The sequence below is a fragment of the Choloepus didactylus genome, chromosome 15 (genome assembly GCF_015220235.1).
Source record: "Choloepus didactylus isolate mChoDid1 chromosome 15, mChoDid1.pri, whole genome shotgun sequence".
In the NCBI taxonomy this organism is placed as follows: domain Eukaryota; kingdom Metazoa; phylum Chordata; class Mammalia; order Pilosa; family Megalonychidae; genus Choloepus; species Choloepus didactylus.
In genome coordinates, this window is record NC_051321.1 from 62,432,607 (window position 1) to 62,453,549 (window position 20,943).

Consider the following 20,943-nt stretch of genomic DNA (forward strand, 5'->3'; position numbering starts at 1 on the left):
GTCAAAGAGAAGGATAGAATCATGAAAACAGCAACAGAAAAGTAAGTCACCACAAACAAGGAAGCCATATAAGACTAAGTGCTGGCTTCTCATCAGACACCACGGAGGCAAGAAGTCTGTGGTATGATATATTTGAGATACTGAAACAGAACAACTGTCAGCCAATAATTTCTTTATCCAGCAAAGCTGCCATTCAACAATGATGGAGTGTTTAAAATATTCACAGATAAACAGAATCTGGGAGAGTTAATTAACAAGAGACTTGTCCTGCAAGAAATTCTAAAGGGAATTCTACTGATTCAGGAAATTCTACTGATTCAGGAAAAAAAGACAGGAGAGAGAGGCTGGAGGAGAATGTTGAAATGAAGATTCCTAGTAAGGATAACTGAAGAAATTAAAAGAGTGAAAAAATAGATCATACAAATAAAAGCCAAACAATGAAATGGTTGAAGTAAGGATTGCTTTTACAGTAAAAACATTGAATGTTAATAGATTAAACTCCGCAAAGACACAGATTGACAGAATGAATAAAAAAAAATATGATCTATATGCTGTTTACAAGACAGTCATTTTAGACCCAAAGATACAAACAGGTAGAAAGTGAATGGATGAAAAATGATACTCCATGCAAGCAACAAAACAAACAAACAAAAAACCTGGGGTAGGTATACTAAATATCAAAGTAGACTTTCAATGCAAAACTGTTATAAGAGATAAAGAAGGACATTATATATTAATAAAAGGGGCAATATACCAAGATGAGGTAATATTTATGCACCCAATCAAGGTGCCCCAAAGTATATAAGGAAAACACTGGAAAAACTGAAGGGAGTAATAGACATCTATGCAATAATAGTGGAAGATTTCAATACACCACACTCTCCAATAGATAAGACATCTAAACAAAGGATCAATAAGGAAACAGAGCACCTAAATAATATAAATGATCTAAACCTAACAGTCATATATAGAACATTACACCCCAAAACAGCAGGATATACATTCTTCTCAAGTGCTCATGTAACATTCTCCAGAATAGACCATATGCTAGAACACAAAACAGGTCTTAACTAATTTAAAAAGACTGACATTATACAAAGCACTTTCTCTAATCATAATGGAATGAACATGGAACTCAATATATGCCAGAGAACTAGAAAATTCACAAATATGTCAAAGTTAACCTACACACTCTGAAACAATCATGGGTGAAAGAAGAAATTGCAAGAGAAATCAGCAAGTATCTCAAGATGAATGAAAGTCGGAACACAATATTTAAAAACTTATGAAATGTAGTAAAGGAAGTGCTGAGAGTTAAGTTTATAACTCTTAACTCCTACATTAAAAAAGGAAAAAGAGTTAAAATCAAAGTCCTAACTGAAAACCTGGAGAAACTAGAGAAAGAACAGCAAACTAACCCCAAAGTAAGCAAAAGGAAAGAAATAGCTAAAGAGTAGAGTGAAAATAAATGAAACAGAACAGAAACAAAAACCAACAGAATCAATAAAATCAAAAGTTGGTTCTTTGAGAAGATCAATAAAATTGAGAAACCCTCTGCTAGACTGAAAAAAAAAAAGATGCAAATAAAATCAGAAATAAGAGGGGGGTCATTCCCAGAGTCTTCAAAGAAATACAAAAGATCATACGGGATAGTACCAACAGCTGCATGCCAAAAATATATACGTAGACAACTTAGATGAGATGGACAATTTCCTAGGAACATACGAATAACCTACAGTAACTCAAGAAGAAATAGAAGACCTCAACAGACCAATCACAAAGAGATTGAACCAATCATTGAAAACATCCCAACAGAGAAGAGGGAATATGCAGCATAGGGAATTCTAGGATTTGGTATGTTCTCCAGGGCACCTAGTAAATAGCCAGGACCTGTATGAAACAATGGTTTGGGGGACTTTGGAGACCAAACACACATTGTACAACAGCCAGAAACTAGTGGAAGAATGAGATGATAAATTGCAGCAAAGAGCTGCAAGTAAATCCTTCCACAATATGGAGGCCAGTGCCCCTCCCCCACTGACACAGCAGACTGACTCGAGAATCACTCCCTGGTGGGAAACAGATGCCCTCTCTCCTAGGAGCAAGGGAAGGGGAACTCTGCCAGGCACCAGTTGTGGGTTTGATTAAATTTGGACTGCTGGATACCAGCTCTGAGAACAGATACATTTACAAGGAAACCAATAAAGAAGCTGGGAATTCTGTTTCAGCCCACTCCCAGAAAGGAGGAAGCAGGGCTGATGGAAAGACAGAGGCTTCTGGAGTTGGCCAAGCTCAGTTTATTGAAAGATGGCTCTGCACTAAGAAAAGGGGCACACAGAGCCAGTACCAACTGCAACTCTTGATTGGTGAATCTGGGGTGCTGGGGTCCAGCTCCGAGAACAGCCACATTTTTTGAAGCAGCCAATTAAAGCAGCCAGCAGTCTCTCTTTTCAGCCTTGCCCCAGGCAAGGGCAAAAGTAGGGTTGACTGAAAGGCATAAGAACCAATTAGGTGGTGGAGATAGTTCCCTAAAGGGTGAATCCTCCCCCAAAAAGGGGGGGAGGGGAGGGCCCAGGGAAAGTGACAGCTCTCATTTAGAGAATGACATTTAGATCCCAGGGGCTGGGATACCAGTAACAGTTTCAACTTACAAAAAGCAGCACCCAGCCTTCCTCTCAAACACACATAAGCAGGTGCTGATGTGGGCCTGATTGAAAGTTACCATAACTTTTAAAGCCTGCAGAAAACAAGGGGCATAAGTGCAGTTCCTCCCAAAGAAAAGGGAGGGGGCAAGGCCCAGTCCAGGCAGTGGCTGTTATTTAGAGAATTCAGCCCCCTGGTGCTTGGAAAATAGAAAGTTTGAATTCACTCCATGCAACCTCTGTCTCAACCATGCCCCCAGCACAGGTGGGGTCAGCTAAGAATAAAAGGCACACTGTCATCTTAGGCCTGTGGGGAGCAGCAGGCTGAAGAGCACCACTCTGGCAGGGCAGGGAAAGCACAAAATCAGGAGGCTTCACTACAAAGATGGAAAGCCTGCTGGGTCTCATCCACCAGGGAACCTAGATAATGATCTACACCTTCATGAATCCTGGATCTGTCTTATCTTGGAAAAACTGACTGGTGGAGATCTTCCCTGTGGGAGACCATCCTCTTAGAATCATCCCTCCAAGGTAAAAGCTGCTCGAGAAAGTGAAAGGAGTATTACAAATATAGAGAGGCAAATAAACACAAACAGAACAGATCAACATTTCCTGAGGAGGAAGAGTGAAGAGAAAGCCTTTTCCTAGGGGTGAAACAACTGCACAAGTAGAGCAGTCTAAAAAATAATTCCATATATGCAGGGCAAGAATCAGATAAATAAAAACTGAAAAAAATTCTGACCAGTTAGATACAAACTACTCTGGAGGTCTACAATAAGTTGAACCAAGTGTCAAGGAAGGGTTACAGCATAAAGCCAATCAACAAGAAAACCCTAGGCAAGAGAGAGAAAATGACTTACAAAATAAACTAATCAAGAAAATCAGATGACTAGACACCAGCAAAAAAATCACAAGTCACACTAAGAAGCATGAAGATATGGCCCAAAAGAACAAATTAAAACTTCAGCTGAGATAAAGGTGTTGAAATAACTAATTAAGGATCTTCAAACATTCTAAATCAATTCAGTGAGTTGAAGGATATTGTGGCAAAAGAAATGAAGGATATAAAGAAGACACTGGATGACCACAAAGAAGTATGGAGGGAGGGAGAGAGGGAGGGAGGGAAGGAAGGAAGGAAGGAAGGAAGGAAGGAAGGAAGGAAGGAAGGAAGGAAGGAAGGAAGGGAGGGAAAGAAAGAAAGAAAGAAAGAAAGAAAAGGAAAGAGAAAGGACCTATGGGAATGAAATGCACAATAGAAAAGATAAAACATTCAATGGAGACATACAAGAGCAGATTTGAAGAGGCAGAAGAAAGGATCAGTGAACTAGAAGATAAGATCTGAAATCTTACACACAAAACAATGGATACAGAAAAGAATGGAAAAATTTGAGCAATGTCTCAGGGAATTGAATGACAAAATGAAGCACATGAATATACATGTTATGGGTGTCCCAGAAGCAGAAGAGAAAGGAAAGGGGCAGAAAGAATAATTGCACAATGAATCAGGAAAAATTTCCTAACTCTTATGAAAAACATCAAATTATAGGTCAAAGAAGTGCAGTGCACCCCAAACAGACTAGAACTGAATAGAACTACTCCAAGTCAATTACTGATCAGATTGTTGCATGCCAAATACAAAGTACTATCAAAGTACAGTATTATTACTGTAAAGTACTGCCTTTACAGTAATAACATTGAATATTGATAGATTAAAATATCAAATGAAAGACATAGACTGGTAGAATGGATAAAAAAAGAAAACAACAACAAAAAAACAAGATCCATCTATATGCTGTCTACAAGAGACTCACCTTAGACCAAAGGATAAAAATAGGTTGAACGTGAAAGGTTGGAAAAAGATATTTCATGCAAACGCAACCAGAAAAGAGTGGGGTAGCTATATGAATATCTGACAAAATAGACTTTAAATGTAAAACAGTTACAAGGGACAAAGAAGGACACTATGCATTAATAAAAGGGATAATCCATCATGAAGAAATAACAATCATAAATATTTATGCATCTAGCCAGGGTACCTGAAATGCATGAGGCAAACACTGGAAACACTGAAGGGAGAAATGGATACCTCTACAATAATAGTTGGAAACCGCAATATGCAAATGTCATCAATAGATAGAACATCTAGACAGAGGATCGATAAGGACACAGAGATCTTGAATAATATGGTAAATATACTACACTTAACATAAATTTCCCAAACATTGCATCCCAGAGCAGCAGGATGTATAGTCCTCTCAAGTGCTCATGGATCATTCTCCAGGATAGACCACATGTTGTGTTACAAAGCAGATCACAATAAATTTTAAAAGATCAAAATTACACAAAACACTTCATTGGATCATAATGGAATGAAACACAAACAAATTGATAACAGGTAGAGGACTGGAAAATTCACAGATATATGAAGAAATTACAAGAGAAATCAGTAAACAGCTCAAGGCAAATGTAAATGTGAACAGAACACACGAAACTTATGGATGCAGCAAAGTCAGTGCCGAGAGGGAAATTTATTGCCTTAAATGCCTAGATTAAAAAAGAAAGAGCATAAATTGAGGACTTAACTACTCACCTGGAGGAACTAGAAAAAGAGCAGCAAACTCACCCCAAAGTGAACAGAAGGGAAAAAAAAATAAGGATTAAAATGGAAATTAATGAAATTAAGAACCAAAAAAACAAAGTCAACAAGACCAGAAGTTGGTTCTTTGAGAAAATTAATAAAATTGATGGACCCTAGCTAGACTGACAAAGAAAAAAAGAGGATGCAAATAAATAAAATCAGAAATGGGAGGGGGAGCATTACTATTGACCCCACAGAAATAAAGGAGATCATAAGAGGATGCCAACAAAGTAGACAACTTAAACAAAATGGAAAACTTCCTAGAAACACATGAACAATGAACACTGACTCAAGAAGAAACAGAAGACCTCAAAAAACCAATCACAAGTAAAGCACTTGAATCAATCATCAAAAACCTTCCAAGAAAGAAAAGTTCAGGACTAGATGGCTTCACATACGAATTCTACCAAGCATTCCAGGAAGAATTAGTACCAATCCTACTCCAACTCCTCCAAAATATTGAAGAGGAGGAAAAACTATGTAAAACTCATTCTTTGAAGCCATCATCATCTTATACCAAAGCCAGATAAAGATATACAAGAAAAGAAAATTACAGACCAATCTCTCTAGTGAGTAAAGATGCAAAAATCCTCAACAAAATACTTGCAAGTTGAATCCAGAAGCACATTAAGAGTTATAAACCATAACCAAGTGGGTTTTATTCTAGGCATGCAAGAGTTGTTCAGCACAAGAAAATCAATGTAATATACCATATCAACAAATCAAAGGAGAAAAACCATATTTTCATTTCAATTGATGCAATAAAGGCATCTGACAAAAATCAGCATCTTCTCTGGATGAAAACACTTCAAAGGATAGGAATTGAAGGAAAATTCCCCAAAATGATAAAGGACATATATGAAAAGCCCACAGCTAACATCACACTTAATGGGGAGAGATTGAAAATTTTCCTTCTAAGGTTTTCAATAAGGCAAGGATGCCCATTGTCACCATTGTTATTCAACACTGTGCTGGAAGTTCTAGCTAGAGAAGTTAGGCAAGAAAAAGGCATAAAAGTCATCCATATTGGAAAGAAAGAAGTAAAACTTTCCCTGTTTACAGATGACATGATCCTATATTGAGAAAGTCCAAAAAACTCTACAACAAAGTGACTTGAGCTAATAAACTAGTTCAGCAAAGTGGCAGAATACAAGATCAATGCACATTAATTAGTAGTGTTTCTATACACTAGCAATGAGAAAACTGAGGAGACAATCAGGAAAAAAAATTCCATTTACAACAGCAAGTAAAAGAATCAAATATCTAGGAATAAATTTAACCAAGGACATAAAGGACTTATACACAGAAAACTACAAAACATTGCTAAATGAATTCAAGGAGGAACTAAATAAATGGAAGGAAATACTGTGTTCAGGGACTGGAAGACTAAATATAGTTAGCATGTCAGTTGTATCCAAAATGATTTATGGATTCAAAACAATACTATTAATCAGGAGGGAGGGGCAAGATGCCAGCACAGAGAGAAGTAGAATTTAATTAGTCCCCTGGAGCAGCTAATAAACAACCAAGAACAACTAGTAAATAATCTGGAACAACTGTTGGGGGACAACCATGACTGTCCACACATTGTACACCAACCTGGATTGGATGGAATGGCTGAGATCACAGCATAAAATCTGTAAGTAAAAACTGGAGAACCATGTCAGGAGCCCCCTCCCCCCACAGCAGGCTGAGCTACAAGACCTCGCTGCAGGAGAAAGCAGCAGTCCCTGTTGGGAGCAAGTGAATATAGCTCAGCCCAGCTCCAACTGGGATTTTAATTAACAGATGTGGACTGCTGAATACAAGCTGCAAACATAGACAAACCCCTAACAGACAGAGGCTTTCAGAGATGACTGACCTTAAAGAGACTGAAAACTCCTGTGCCCTGGGAAAGGGAGCCCAGAAGACCAGCTGCTCTCTCTGACTGATGGGCAAAACTAGGGGGCCATGGACTGGCTCTGAAAGGGAGCTTTCTTTCCCTTTTTCTCTCTCTCAACCTGAGGGGCTCAGTGGAGAGAGCTTCAGCCATTTTCAGTTCACAGCTCTCTGATACAGATAGGGGTGGAGTTAACAGAGTCAGAGAGACAAGGGAGCAATTCAAATGCAGAAGATAACTCCCTAGATGGTGTATCTTCCCTAAGAGGAAGGATGTGGGGCCAAGCTCAAGTGTGGGCCTTCCTGTCAAAACACAGGCCCCACAGCCTGGGAGAGAACAGCCAAAACAGAAACTAAAGGGGCCACACCTCCTTACACCAGTAGGGAGCAACAGGCTGACAGGCACCACCTGCTGGGCAGGTTAGGAAAAGCAGCAGCTAGAGGCCTCACAGGAAAATCTCATTCTTCTCAGATACACCCTCAAGGAAACCTCCATTCTGGCCTAGGAAAATCTGATTGAGGTAACCAAGGAAACCAGATGACTAGACAATAGAAAACTACAAATTATGCTAGGAAAAAATGAAGCATGGTCCAGTCAAAGGAACAGACTTACACCTCAATTAAGATAGAGTTGAGATATTGTTTCACTTTAATGAAACAATCAATTAAAGATTTTCAAAGAAATATGCTACATCAACTCAAAACCAAATTAACAAGTTCAAGGAAGATATGGCAAAAGAGATAAAGGGTATAAAGAAAACACTGCGCAAACATAAGGTAGAAATCAAAAGTTTGAAAAAATAACTGACAATCTATGGAAATGAAAGGCACAACACAAGAGATGAAAAACACAATGGGGACATACAACAACAGATTTCAAGAGACAGAAGAAAACACTCAGGAACCATAGAACAAGACACCTGAAATCCTATGCACAAAAGAACAGATAGGGAAAAGAATGGGAAAATATGAGCAACGTCTCAGGGAATTGAATGACATCATGAAGAACATGAATGTACATGTCATGGGTGTCCCAGAAGAGAGAAGGGAAAAGGGGCAGAAGCAATAATAGAGGAAACAGTCAATGAAAATTTCCAATCTTCTATGAAAGACATAACATTACAGATCCAAGAAGCATAGCATACCCCAAACAGAATAGATCTAAATATAACTATGGCCAAGACACTTAATAAGATTATCAAACATCAAAGGCAAAGAAAGAATCCTGAAAACAGCAAGAGAAAAGCAATCCATCACATACAAAGGGAAGCTCAATAAGACTATGTGTGGATTTCTCAGTGGAAACCATGGAGGCAGGAAGGAAGTGGTGTGATATATTTAAGATACTGAAAGAGAAAACCACCAACCAAGAATCTTATATCCAGCAAGCCTGTCCTTCAAATATGAGGGAGAGTTTAAAATATTCTCTGACAGACAGACAATGACAGAGTTTGTGAACAAGATACCTGCTCTACAGGAAATACTAAAGGGAACACTACAGACAGATAGGAAAAGACAGGAGTGAGAGGTTTGGAACACAATTTTGGGTTATGGTAGCACAGCAATGTAAGTACACTGAACAAAGATGACTGAGAGTATGGTTGAAAGAGGAAGGTTAGGAGCATGTGGGACACCAGAAGGAAAGAGGAAAAATAAAGACTGGGACTGTATAACTCAGTGAAACCTAGAATGTTCAACAATTGTGATAAAATGTACAAATATGTTTTTACATGAGGGAGAAAAAATGAATATCAACCTTGCAAGGTATTAAAAATGGGGTGGTGTTGCAGAAAATAATACAATCAATGCGAACTAGAGACTACAGTTAACAGAAACATTGTATTACGCTTTCTTTAATGTAACAAAGGCAGTAAACCAAAACTAAATGCCTATAAGAGGGGGACATAAAGGAGGGGTATGGGACTCTTGGCATTGGTGATGTTGTCTAACTCTTTTATTGTACTTTAGTTTAATTCTGTCTTTCCTTTTGTTGCTTTTTAGTGGTCATTTTTTTCTTTCTTTTTCTTTTGTCTCTCTACCTTCTTTGTCTCTTCCTCTTCCTTTGTGGAAGAAATGGAGATGTCCTTATATAGTGGTGATGGTGTTGAATGCATAAAAACATGGTTATACAGGGAACCATCAGTTGTTTACTTAGGATGGGATGTATGGTGGGTGAACACTATATTGAGTGAAATAAGTCAGACACATAAGGATAAATATTTTATGGTCTTATTGATATGAATAATTATAACATGTAAACTCATAGACATGAAATATAAGTTACCAAGATATAGAATGAGGCTAAAGAATGGGGAGTTGTTGCTTATTATGACCAGAATGTTCAACTAGGGTGAACTTAAGTGTTTGGAAATGGACAGAGGTGATGGTAGCATATTATTGTGAGAATAACTAACAGTACTGAATGGTGTGTGAACGTGGTATAAAGAGGAAGCTCAGAGTCATGTATGTCAGCAGAAGGAAAGTTAGAGGTTAAAATATGGGAATGTATAAAACAGTGAATCTTATGGTGGACAATGTCTGTGATTAACTATACAAATATTAGAAATCTCTTTCATGAACTAGAACAAATGTATGACACTATAACTAGAAGTTAATAATACAGGGGTATATAGGGAAAAATATAACTATTACAAACTATGTAGTATTTTAACATTCTTTCATCAATAGTAATGAATGTACTATACCAATACTGTGAGTCAACAGTGGAGGAGGTGGTTCTTAGGGGTATGAGAGGATTTGAGTTTTCTTTTTTGTCTTTATTTATTTTCTGGAGTAATGAAAATGTTCTAAAAATTGAGAAAAAAATTGTGTTGATAGATGCACAGCTGTATTGTTGTACCATGGGCAATTGATTGTGCACATTGGCTTTGGATGATTGTATCATATGTAAACAATCTCAATAAAATGAAAAAAAAAAAACTTTTCTGCAACTTACTTTGCAGAAAAAGAAAAACCAATAATCAAATTTATTCAGAAGGACAGGGTGCCCCAAATAGCTAAAAGCATCTTGAGAAAGAAAAATGAAGTTGGAGGTCTCACACTTCCTGATTTTAAAACATATTTCAAAGCTACAGTGGTCAAAACAGCATGGTACTGGCATAAAGATTGATATACTGAACAATGGAATTGTATTGAAAGTTCCAAAATATATCTCACATGTATGGTCAATTGATTTTTGACAAGGCTCCTTATCTGTTATTGTTCTCTACTTAGAGATAAAGTATGGTTTTAGGTGATGTGTATTACTGCCAAGTTGATAAGGGTTGGACTGTGATGGTTGGGTTCATCTGTCAACTTGGCCAGGTGATGATACCCAGCTGTCTGGTCAAGTAAGCACTGGCCTAACCATTGCTGTGAAAACGTTTGTAGCTGGTTTATTAAATCATCAGTCAATTGGCTGCAGCTGTGACTGATGACTCAGTGAAGGGCATGTCTTCCACAATGAGAGAATGCAATTGGCTGGATTTAATCCAATCAATCAGTTGAAGACTTTTAAGCGAGACAGAGGACCTTCACTTCTTCTTTGGCTGCCCAGCAAAGCGTTTCCTGAGGAGTTCATCAAAGTTGCCAGTGCATTTCCTGAGGAGTTCATCAAACACATTCATCGAAGATCCCAGTTCATTTCCTGAGAAGTTCATCGAAGTTGCCATTCATTTCCTGAGTTCATCGAACATCTTCATTGGAGTTGCCAGTTTGCTGACTGCCCTACAGAATTTGGACTCATGCATACCCACAGTTGCGTGAATCACTTTTATAGATCTTGTATTCATAGATCTCTCTCATTGATTCTGTTTGCCTAGAGAACCCTAACTAATACAGCTTCCAAGTCCACTCAACTGGGTCAGAACAGTCTCTTCAATAAATGATGTTGGGAGAACTGGATATCTGTATCCAAAAGAATGAAAGAGGACCCATATCACAATCCCTATAAAAAAATTAACTCAAATTGGAGCAAAGACCTAAGTATAACAGCCAGTACCATATACTTCTAGAAGAAAATGTAGGGAAACATCTTCCAGATCTAGTGACAGGTGGTAGTTCCCTAGACCTTAAACCCAAAGCACAATCAATGAATGAAAGAATAGATCAATGAGACCTCCTCAGAACTGGATACTTCTGAGCATCAAAGGACTTTGTCAAAAAGGTGAAGAGACAGCTACTCAATGGGAGAACATATTTGGAAACCACATATCTGATAAGGGTTTGATATCCAGAATATATAAGAAATCCTACAACTCAACAATAAAAAGACAAAGAATCCAATTTTAAAAATGGGCAAAAGATATGAATGACATTTCTCCAAAGAGGAAATATGTATGGTTACAAAACACTTGAAAAGATGCTCCTCTTCACTAGCTATTAGGGGAATGCAAATGAAAAACCACAATGAGATATCACGGCCCACCTATTAGGATGGCCTCTATTAAACAAACAGGAACTTCAAGTGTTGGAGAGGATGTGGAGAAATAGGAGCATGTACTCACTGCTGGTGGGAATGTGAAATGGAACAGCTGCTGTGCAAGGCCATTTGGTGGCTCCTCAGAAAGCTAAGTATAGAGTTGCCCTGTGATTCATCAATCCTGCTACTCGGTATATACCCAGAGAACTGAGAGCAGGGTCATGAACAGAAATTTGCACACTGATGTTCCTAGCAAAACTATTCACAATTGCCAAAAGATGGGAACAATCCAATTATCCATCAACTGAAGTATTGATAAGCAAAATGGGGTATATGATTATGATGGAATATTATTCAACAGTAAGAAAGAATGAGTCCTGAAGCATGCAACAACATGAGTGAACCTTGAGGACATTACATTGAGTGAAATAAGCCAGACACAAAAGGACAAATATTGTATAATCTCACTAATATAAACTAATTATACTATTTTAACTCATGGACATAGAATTGATTATATAGCTTACCAGGTGATAGAATGAGGCAAGAGAATGGGAAGTGGTTGCTTTAGATGTGCAGAATTTTAAACTAGGTTACATTTAAATAAGTAGAAATGGATAGAGGTGTATGCTAGTTTGGATATATTATGTTCCGCCAAAGGCCATATTCTTTGATGCAATCTTGTGGGGGCAGGCATATTAGTGTTGATTAGGTTGGAACCTATTGGTTCATTGTTTCCATGGAGATGTGATTCAATCATCTGTGGACTAGACCTTTCATTATATTATCTCCATGGAGGTGTTGCCCCACCCATTCAGGGTGGGTCTTTATTGGATCACTGGAGTACTTTAAAAAGAGCCACACAAGCCCAGACACAGAGCAACTGAGAGTTACATATTGGAACACAGCTGCAGCTGAGACAGATATTTTGAAGATGGCTGTTGGAAGCTGACACTGACATTTTGGAGAAAGCCATTTTGAAACCAAAACTCCAGAGCAGACACCAGCCATGTTCCTTCCCTGCTAACAGAGGTTTTCCGGATGCCATTGGCCATCCTTCAGTGAAGGTAACCGATTGTTGATACATTACCTTGGACACTTTATGGCCTTAAGACTGTAACTGTGTAACCAAATAAACCCCCTTTATAAAAGCCAATCCATTTCTGGTATTTTGCATAACAGCAGAATTAGCAAACCAGAGCAAGCTGACAGTAGCACATTTGTGAGTATAATTAACAGTGCTGAACTGTGTGTGATTGTGGTTGATAGGGGAAGTTTAGAGTCATATATGTCAACAGAAGGAAAGCCAGAGATTAAAGCTTGGGACTGTATAACTCACTAAATCTTATGGTGGACAATGGCTGACTAATAGTACAAATATAAAAAAGTTCTTTCATCAACTAGGACCAATGTACAAACTATTACAAGGAGTTAATAATAGAGTGGTATATGAGAAAAAAGGCACTTACAGAAAACTGTGGACTATAGTTAACAGAAATGTCTTAATATTCTTTCATCAACAGTAACAAATGTTACTGTTATGGGAGAATAATAGGGGGAGAATAGGGGATGGTAAGGTTTTCTTTTTTACTTTATTTTCTGGTATACTGGAAATGTTCTAAAATTGATGATGCTGATGAATGTACAATTTTGTGATGGTGCTGTGAGTCACTAATTGTATACTTTGGATGGATTGTATGGTATGTGAATATATCTCAGTAAAACAACATTAAAGGAAAAAAACCTCCTTTAAAATAAAGAGTTGTCAGAAATTACAATAATAGAAATCAGGAGAAGAAATAACAGGATATATGTTCAGAAGACCAAAGTTTAAATTTCTATCAATGCATCAGCATCACTGTTATAAATGTAGTTAATCTGCCTGAACCTCCTTTTCCTCATATTTAAACTAATAATAAAAATGAATTTTTCAAGATCATTTTAACTATTAAATGAGATAATGAATGTGCATAGAAGGAGAGAAGTGTGTCTCCAAATTAACAAATAAAACAAACAGCGAATAAAATGTCTAAGATTCAGAAGACAGAAAATTATCATTAATTATCTTTAAGAGAAAATTATCTTTAAGGGTGTTTAAGAAGGAAGATGCGATTTACAAACTAGGTTGTTGTAAACAGAGATCAGTGAAACACATTCCAGGTGTAATGGAAAATGTGAATAAAGGCAGGGACGTTGTAGGTAGAAAGAAAACCACATTAGGGAAGAGAAAGTAGGTACATTTTGCAAAAATAGAGAACTTGAGAAGGAAGTAGCAAAGGCATATTGACATATATCTGAGTGCATATTAATGTTATGGAAAGTATTTTAGAATTCATTCCATGAAGGAGGAAGGATGGTGCATGCTTCTAGGAAGCAGAATCTCTAGGTCGCTAATTGGAGATTCATTTAAGGAAAGTGAAGTTGAATCCAGATAACTTCAAGGTTACCTGGAAGATATGTGATGCTAACAACAGGAGACAGACAGCAGGAATAGAGTCAGATTTCAACCTCAGAACTGGAAAAACAGAGATTAATAACCTTACAAATACATCTAAGAAACCAAATAATCTAAAATAAAAATTACATTTAGCAAATCCAAACATTAGGATGTTTCTCTGTTTGGATTGAATGATTCTTAAATCATAAACATATTTTGTGATTTCAAATGTATTAAAACTATAAGATAGGAATCAAACAGGTAGAATGAGCCTTGGTTAGATGTATGGTGAATGGCTATCTACTGTCTCCATCTTATTCTGTATTGATAATTGCAATAGAATAAGAGTGGCTTTTAAATTTCTAATTCTGAAAGAGACTGAGGTACCATAAACTTGTACAGAGGAATTGTCATATCAAAAATTCAAATTCTCTAAAGCCCAGGTGACTTACTGAAGAATTTAAACCCTGTGTTGGTGAATTTTTCAAAACATGATTTAAAATCATCTTATTTTATTGTGGTACACATCATAGTACATGGTGAGAAAGCACAGAATATCTTTGGTATTAAGAGAATTCAGTAATCATATCTACCTTCCCAGTGATCTCTTTGGCAGGTTTTTAATGCCTTACCAAAGGTTTATAAAGGTTATGCATTTATTTAAAAACCCAGGGTATAAACAGATCAATCTCTCTCTCTAGAGGGTGAAAGTCCAAGAAAGAAACTGGGAAAAATCTAATGAAAAATGTAAAACAACATCAGCAAAATTAATATGTAATTAATTTTTGAAACACATATTAAGATTGGATTTTAGCAAACTAAGACATTTTAAATCTATCAAATAAAGAAACAAGAAAGAAGGCTTTTGAAATGAATCACAGCATCAGGAATATTTCTTTCCCCACATTGTCTTTTTCATGTACATACATATTTTAAAGCGGAAAGAAAATATATGGAAAATGAAGGCTGAGTACTACCAAATAAATATCCCTATTTCACCATAAGAGTATGTAAGATGCACACTCTTTCAAAATAGTTTGACTTTTTAATTACTTAAATATATTAAAAAAAAAAAAAACAATATATAAGACTGGGCCCACAGTATGTGGTAACATAAATACTGGAAAATTAAATATACATCTCTTGAAGTGTAACATTTTCATTTAATTCTATATTTTTCAATTTTTTAAACTTGTGCCCTCCTTTGAAAAAGCCCTATCAATATTCAACTGTGTAGTATTGTTGCAGAAAGGAACACAACAACAAAAATTCAGATGCTGACCCAATTATATATGGAAATGTTTTACAAAAGGCAAGAGCTAAAAGATGAACTTTTATTAAGTTGTTCTATGATAAATATACAAAAAGAGATAAAACTGCAAACCTTCTAAAATGTTGAAATTTTACCAAAATTAAGTTTCCAAAAACGCATTCTTTCTTATCTCACACACCAGTATATATTCTCTGTGGTTCAGAAATATGAATGTAAAGATGAAAGCAGAGAATTTTCCTTTTAGTACCCAATTGAGATCTCCTAGCATAAAACCAACAACAAAAACAGTTGGAAAAATATACATAGGAAACTGTTATTAGGCATTAGACAAGGGGCAGTATAAGGCTACACTCTCTGGAAGAAGAAAATATCACAAATGAGCACCGTGCTTGCCCCTGCTCTTACCTAGGAACAACTAGCCGGCTGCAGCCCAGGTAGCTGCAGCCCAGCAGTCTGGTGCTACTGCTGGGCTGAGGAAGATGTCATCAGTGTTCAGGGGAGCTAATGTAGACCTAATCTGTCGGAAGAAGGAACTACATGGGAGGAGACTGCATGGATGAGGGTTCCAGAAATGTATGTGGAGGTTCCCCTTGAATCTTTGGCCAAGGTAAGAGCTGAGCTTATAAAACGAGAAGCTACCAAGGTTTACCAAAGATTGCTAAGGGGATGGAGTTGAACCAACTTATTAGATGTTACTAGGTTTGTAGATTTTGGAGGTCTGATCCAACGGAGTCTTTGTTAAAACACTGTTAAAATCCCAGGCATCTGAGATGCCAGATGCCACCCTAGAGTAACTCTTATTTTAGACCCTCCTTTAAAAAATCTAAAATATAGACCATGGTAGGATTTCAAGGGGAGAAAATGCTTGAAGGTTGAGACCTGCATATTAGAGGGGCTTAGAAAAACTTGAGCTTAAAATCTTCAAACTAAGGCTATGCTAGCTAATTCTAAATATATTGTAATAAGTTAAGGATGCATATTGTTAGCAATATAATACAGCAACAACAACAAAAAGAATAAAAGGAAGTAAGCTAAGAAGCCAATACAAGAAATGAAATGGAATTCCAGAGTGTATTCAGCTAGCTCAAAGAAAGGCAGTAAAAGAACAACAGAAAAATAAAAAAACAGAACAAAAGGGAAACAAATAAGATGGTATCTTTATTCATATCAATAGGCATGTTTTATATAAATGGATTAAATGCTTATATTGAAAGTCAGAGGTTGTGAGAATGGATAATACAGCAACCCAACCATATGCTATCTACAAGAAATATACTTCAGGTAAAGAAACAAATAGATTGAAAGTAAAACTATAATAAAAATGATATAGCATGAAAACAGTAAGCCCTAAAAAGATGACTTGCCTATATCGATATCAGACAAAGTATGATCCAAGACAATCAGTACAAAGTAGATAAAGAGAGCCATTTCAGAACAATAAAAGGATCTATTCATCACAGAGATATAAGAACCCTAAAGGTGTATGGGCCTAGATTTTCAAAATTAATGAGGAGGAAAACAAAACAAAACAAAGCCAAAAACACAGTCTTTAAGGGAGAAATATATAAACCCATAGTCATAATTGTACATGTATAGATCTGTATCTGAGTAAATGATGGAACAAGTAGACAGAAAATAGTAAGGATATAGAAGATATGAACATCATTATTAACCACATTTATCAAATCACCATATACAGAACACAATATTCAACACCTGAAGAATAAACATTCTTTTCTTGTGTACATGGAACATTCAGCAAGATAGGTCTTATATTGGGCCCAAGAACCAATTTTAGTACATTTCAAAGACTGAATACAAGGTCTGTAGTTTCATAACAGTAGAATAAAATTTGAAATCAACCATAAGGTATCTGAAACCCAGCAACTATTTCAATTTTAAATAATACACTAATAACTCATGGATCAAAGAATAAATTACAAGAGAAATTATAAATTACATCAAACAATAATGAAGCACTGCTTGAAGGAAAGTTCATATCTTTAAATGCCTACATCCAAAAAGAAGAAAGGTTCAAAATCTATGATTTAAGTTTCTGGTGAAACAAGCCAGAAAACACAAAGTATACAGAATAACAACAACAAATGAAGATCACAGGAGAATGTAAGTTAAATAGAAAACAGACATAAAGTAGAAAAACATTAATAAAGTAAAAATTTAGTTGTCTGAAAAATTTATTTAAATTTGAAAAACAGTAAATTTGATCAAGAAAAGAGGAGATAAAATAAATAGTATCAGTAATGAAAGATGAATAATTAGTAAGCAACCATATATATACTAATCATATGTGCCACCAATTCCATTTCTATTTTCCCAGGAGAAATTAAAACATTTTTCTTGGAAATATTTGTATATCAATTTCATAGAGCCTTTATTTATAATAGCCAATAACTGTGGCAGGGTTGAGGACTAGTCCATCATTGGTAAAATGGTGTCGGGAAAACAGGATCTCCATTTGAAAAAAAAAAAAAAAAATGAAGGAAGACCCCTACCTAACACTATATACAAAAATTAACTCAAAATGGATCAGAAAGAAATGAAGCAAGAATTATCAGAGCTAGAATTATCACACTCCTAGAAGAAGACATAGGGAAGCATCTTTAAGACCTGTTAGGCAATGGTTTTTAGACTTTACACTTCAAGAACAAGCAACAAAAGAAAATAGATAAATGAGACCTCATCAAAATTAAAACTGTTTGTGCCTAAAAGAACTTTGTCATGAAAGTAAAATGACAACCTAAACAGTGCGAGAAAATATTTGGAAACCACATATCCGCTAAAGGATTAATATCCAGACCACATAAAGAAATTCTTCAACTTAATAACAAAGAGTGAAACAACCCAATCATAAACTGGGCAAAAGACTTGAACAAACATCTCTCCAAAGAAGCACATGAAAAGATGCTCAACATCACTAGCCAGCAGGGATATGCAAATAAAAACCACAATGAGGTACCACTTCATACCCATTAGAATGGCTGCTATTTAAAAACCGGAAAATAACAAGTGTTAGAGGGGCTGTGAAGCAATAGACACACTCATTCGCATTCATTGCTGGTGGCAATGTAAAATTGTACAGCCACTATGACAGATGGTTTGGCCTTTCCTCAGAAAGCTAAGAATAGAATTACCATATTATCTGGCAATCCTGCTACACTTTGGGCTATATATCCCAAAGAACTGAAAGCAGGGACTTGAACAGATATTTGTACACCATCATTCATAGTGGCATTATTCACAATTGCCAAAAGATGAAAACAACCAATTGTCTGTCAACTGATAAATGAATAAACAATGGAATATATATTGTTTACACAATGGACTATTACACAATGGATATATATATACACACAATGGAATGTATACACAATGGAATATTATTCAGGTGTAAAATGGAATGAAGCCCTGACACATGTGACAACATGGATGAACCCTGAAGACATCATTAGAGTGAAATAATTCATACACAAAAGGACAAATATTGTATGGTATCATTGATTTGAAATAATTAGAATAGGCAAATTCATAGAGTCCGCATCTATAATACAGGTTACCATGGGATGGGGTGCAGAGAAGAAATGGGATGTTGAAGTTTAAAATGTACAAGCTTCCTATTTGGAATAATGGAAATATTTTGGTAATAGATAGTGGTGATGATAGCACAACATTATAAATACAATTAACAGCTCTGAAAAATACATCTGAATATGATTAAAAAGGGAAATGTCAGATTGTATATGTAGTAACAAAAATTAAAAACAATCCATGGAACTATATTACCCTAAATTAAACCATTGGCTTTAACTAATAGTACAGTTATAAAAATGTGCTATCATCATTTGTAACAAATGTTCCATATCAATGCAAGTTGTTATTGTTGGTGTGGTATATGGGAATCCTGTATTTTATGCATGATTTGTAAAACCAGAAATTCTCTAATGAAGTAAAAACAAAACAAAACAAAAAAGCATTTGAATACAGTGCTATGTAAATGCTATGGAGGATGTATTGCAAAATGAAAAAAGATAAAATATAGTCAGTGCTTCAAGTGTTGTTATTGCTACTTACACTAAAATGTTAATAAGGAATAATCAAAAAATTTCAAGACATTACTTACATGGGGAAGGAGAAAGAAGTGTGTAGGTGTCAAAATAGAGGCAAGACTTTTCTGAATACATCTGGTTTTGTCAATTTGACTTTAAAACCTGTAAATAAATAAAAATATATGTGAATATACAAATTATAAAGAATATTTACATGATTCATAGTCAAATATACATATAAAATTGCAATATGTACATATGTACATATATAAATTAAACAATATTTAATAGTAAAAAGCAAAATGAAAAATTAATCTTCCTGTATAACAAAAATACATTAATATCACTGTACATCACTAGTGAGAAATATTTTAAGGATAAAAGAACTGAAAAATAGAAAATAAAGACAAACAAAATCTAAAGTGTGGCTGGCAAAGTCCTATAATCCTCAATTTAATTTGGAAATATAAGTATGGATAGATGGTATATTTTCTCTTAAACAAACAACAAATAGCAAGGAATGTTCATAAAATTTCTGATTACTGTCACCCAATAAAAGATACAAGGATCTGTGGAAAAACAGAATTGGGCAGAACATGCAAAATTAGTTTGTAACATCATGAATCATAATTGTTTAATTGAAGAAAACCATCTAAAATGACCAGGTTCTTTCAGTCTCAATTTTGATCCCACTATGTTTTATTTCATTTGCATATTTTCCAATAAACTTTTCTATTTTCTGTTCATAATCTAAATTCCTTAGCCCAATTATCTCAGTTTTTTTTATTTCAGTTTTGTGTACCACACCTTCAAATTTACCAATATTTATAAATGTTTGATTCCTCTTCTCAATTCTTAAAAAGGCTTGTTTACTAACATTGACTTATATTTAACATTCTTCAGTATATCTTGTTTAATAACCTTAATAACCTTAACAGAAATTCTTTCAAAAGATGGGAACATCTTTTGTGTCTGACATGATATATTCTTTTGAAAAATAAGATGAAAGTAGAAGTCGAAGGGAGGGTCTCCTGGAAAGCTATGAAATAGAAAGCTTTAGCTGCCACGTCCCTTCACTTATTCCTGCCTGAAATACAGATGAAATGCTGGTTATAAAGAAACAATTTATGTAACCATGAAGTAAGAAGATAGAGGATAGGATATAAGCCATATTCCAAAGATGACTGAGCAGAAATTTAGACAGTAGCATGTTACTGACCATGCTCTCAAACTTCCATTATTGGCCCCAGATCAGTTATCTTTCAGTTCTTGTATATATCATCAACAGTTATGCTGATAATGAATTGATGATGCTCTGCTTAAACAAAGAAAGGAGATTGCTTAAAAGATAGGGTATTTGAGGAATCATCTTTTCTTTTACTCCATGCCTAAAACACAGATGTGGGTGAGAGAACGGGTTACCTATGCGAACAGAAGATTGTCACATCAGTAATCTAAAATGTGAAATGTGCCAACCAGATACAGACACTTGGGTTCTACAAAGGCATAGTTAGAACAAAGCTAATGTTTGCGTCTAGAATAATTTTCTTTTAAAATAGGGCTTATATTAGCACTCGAAATTTTTGCAGAC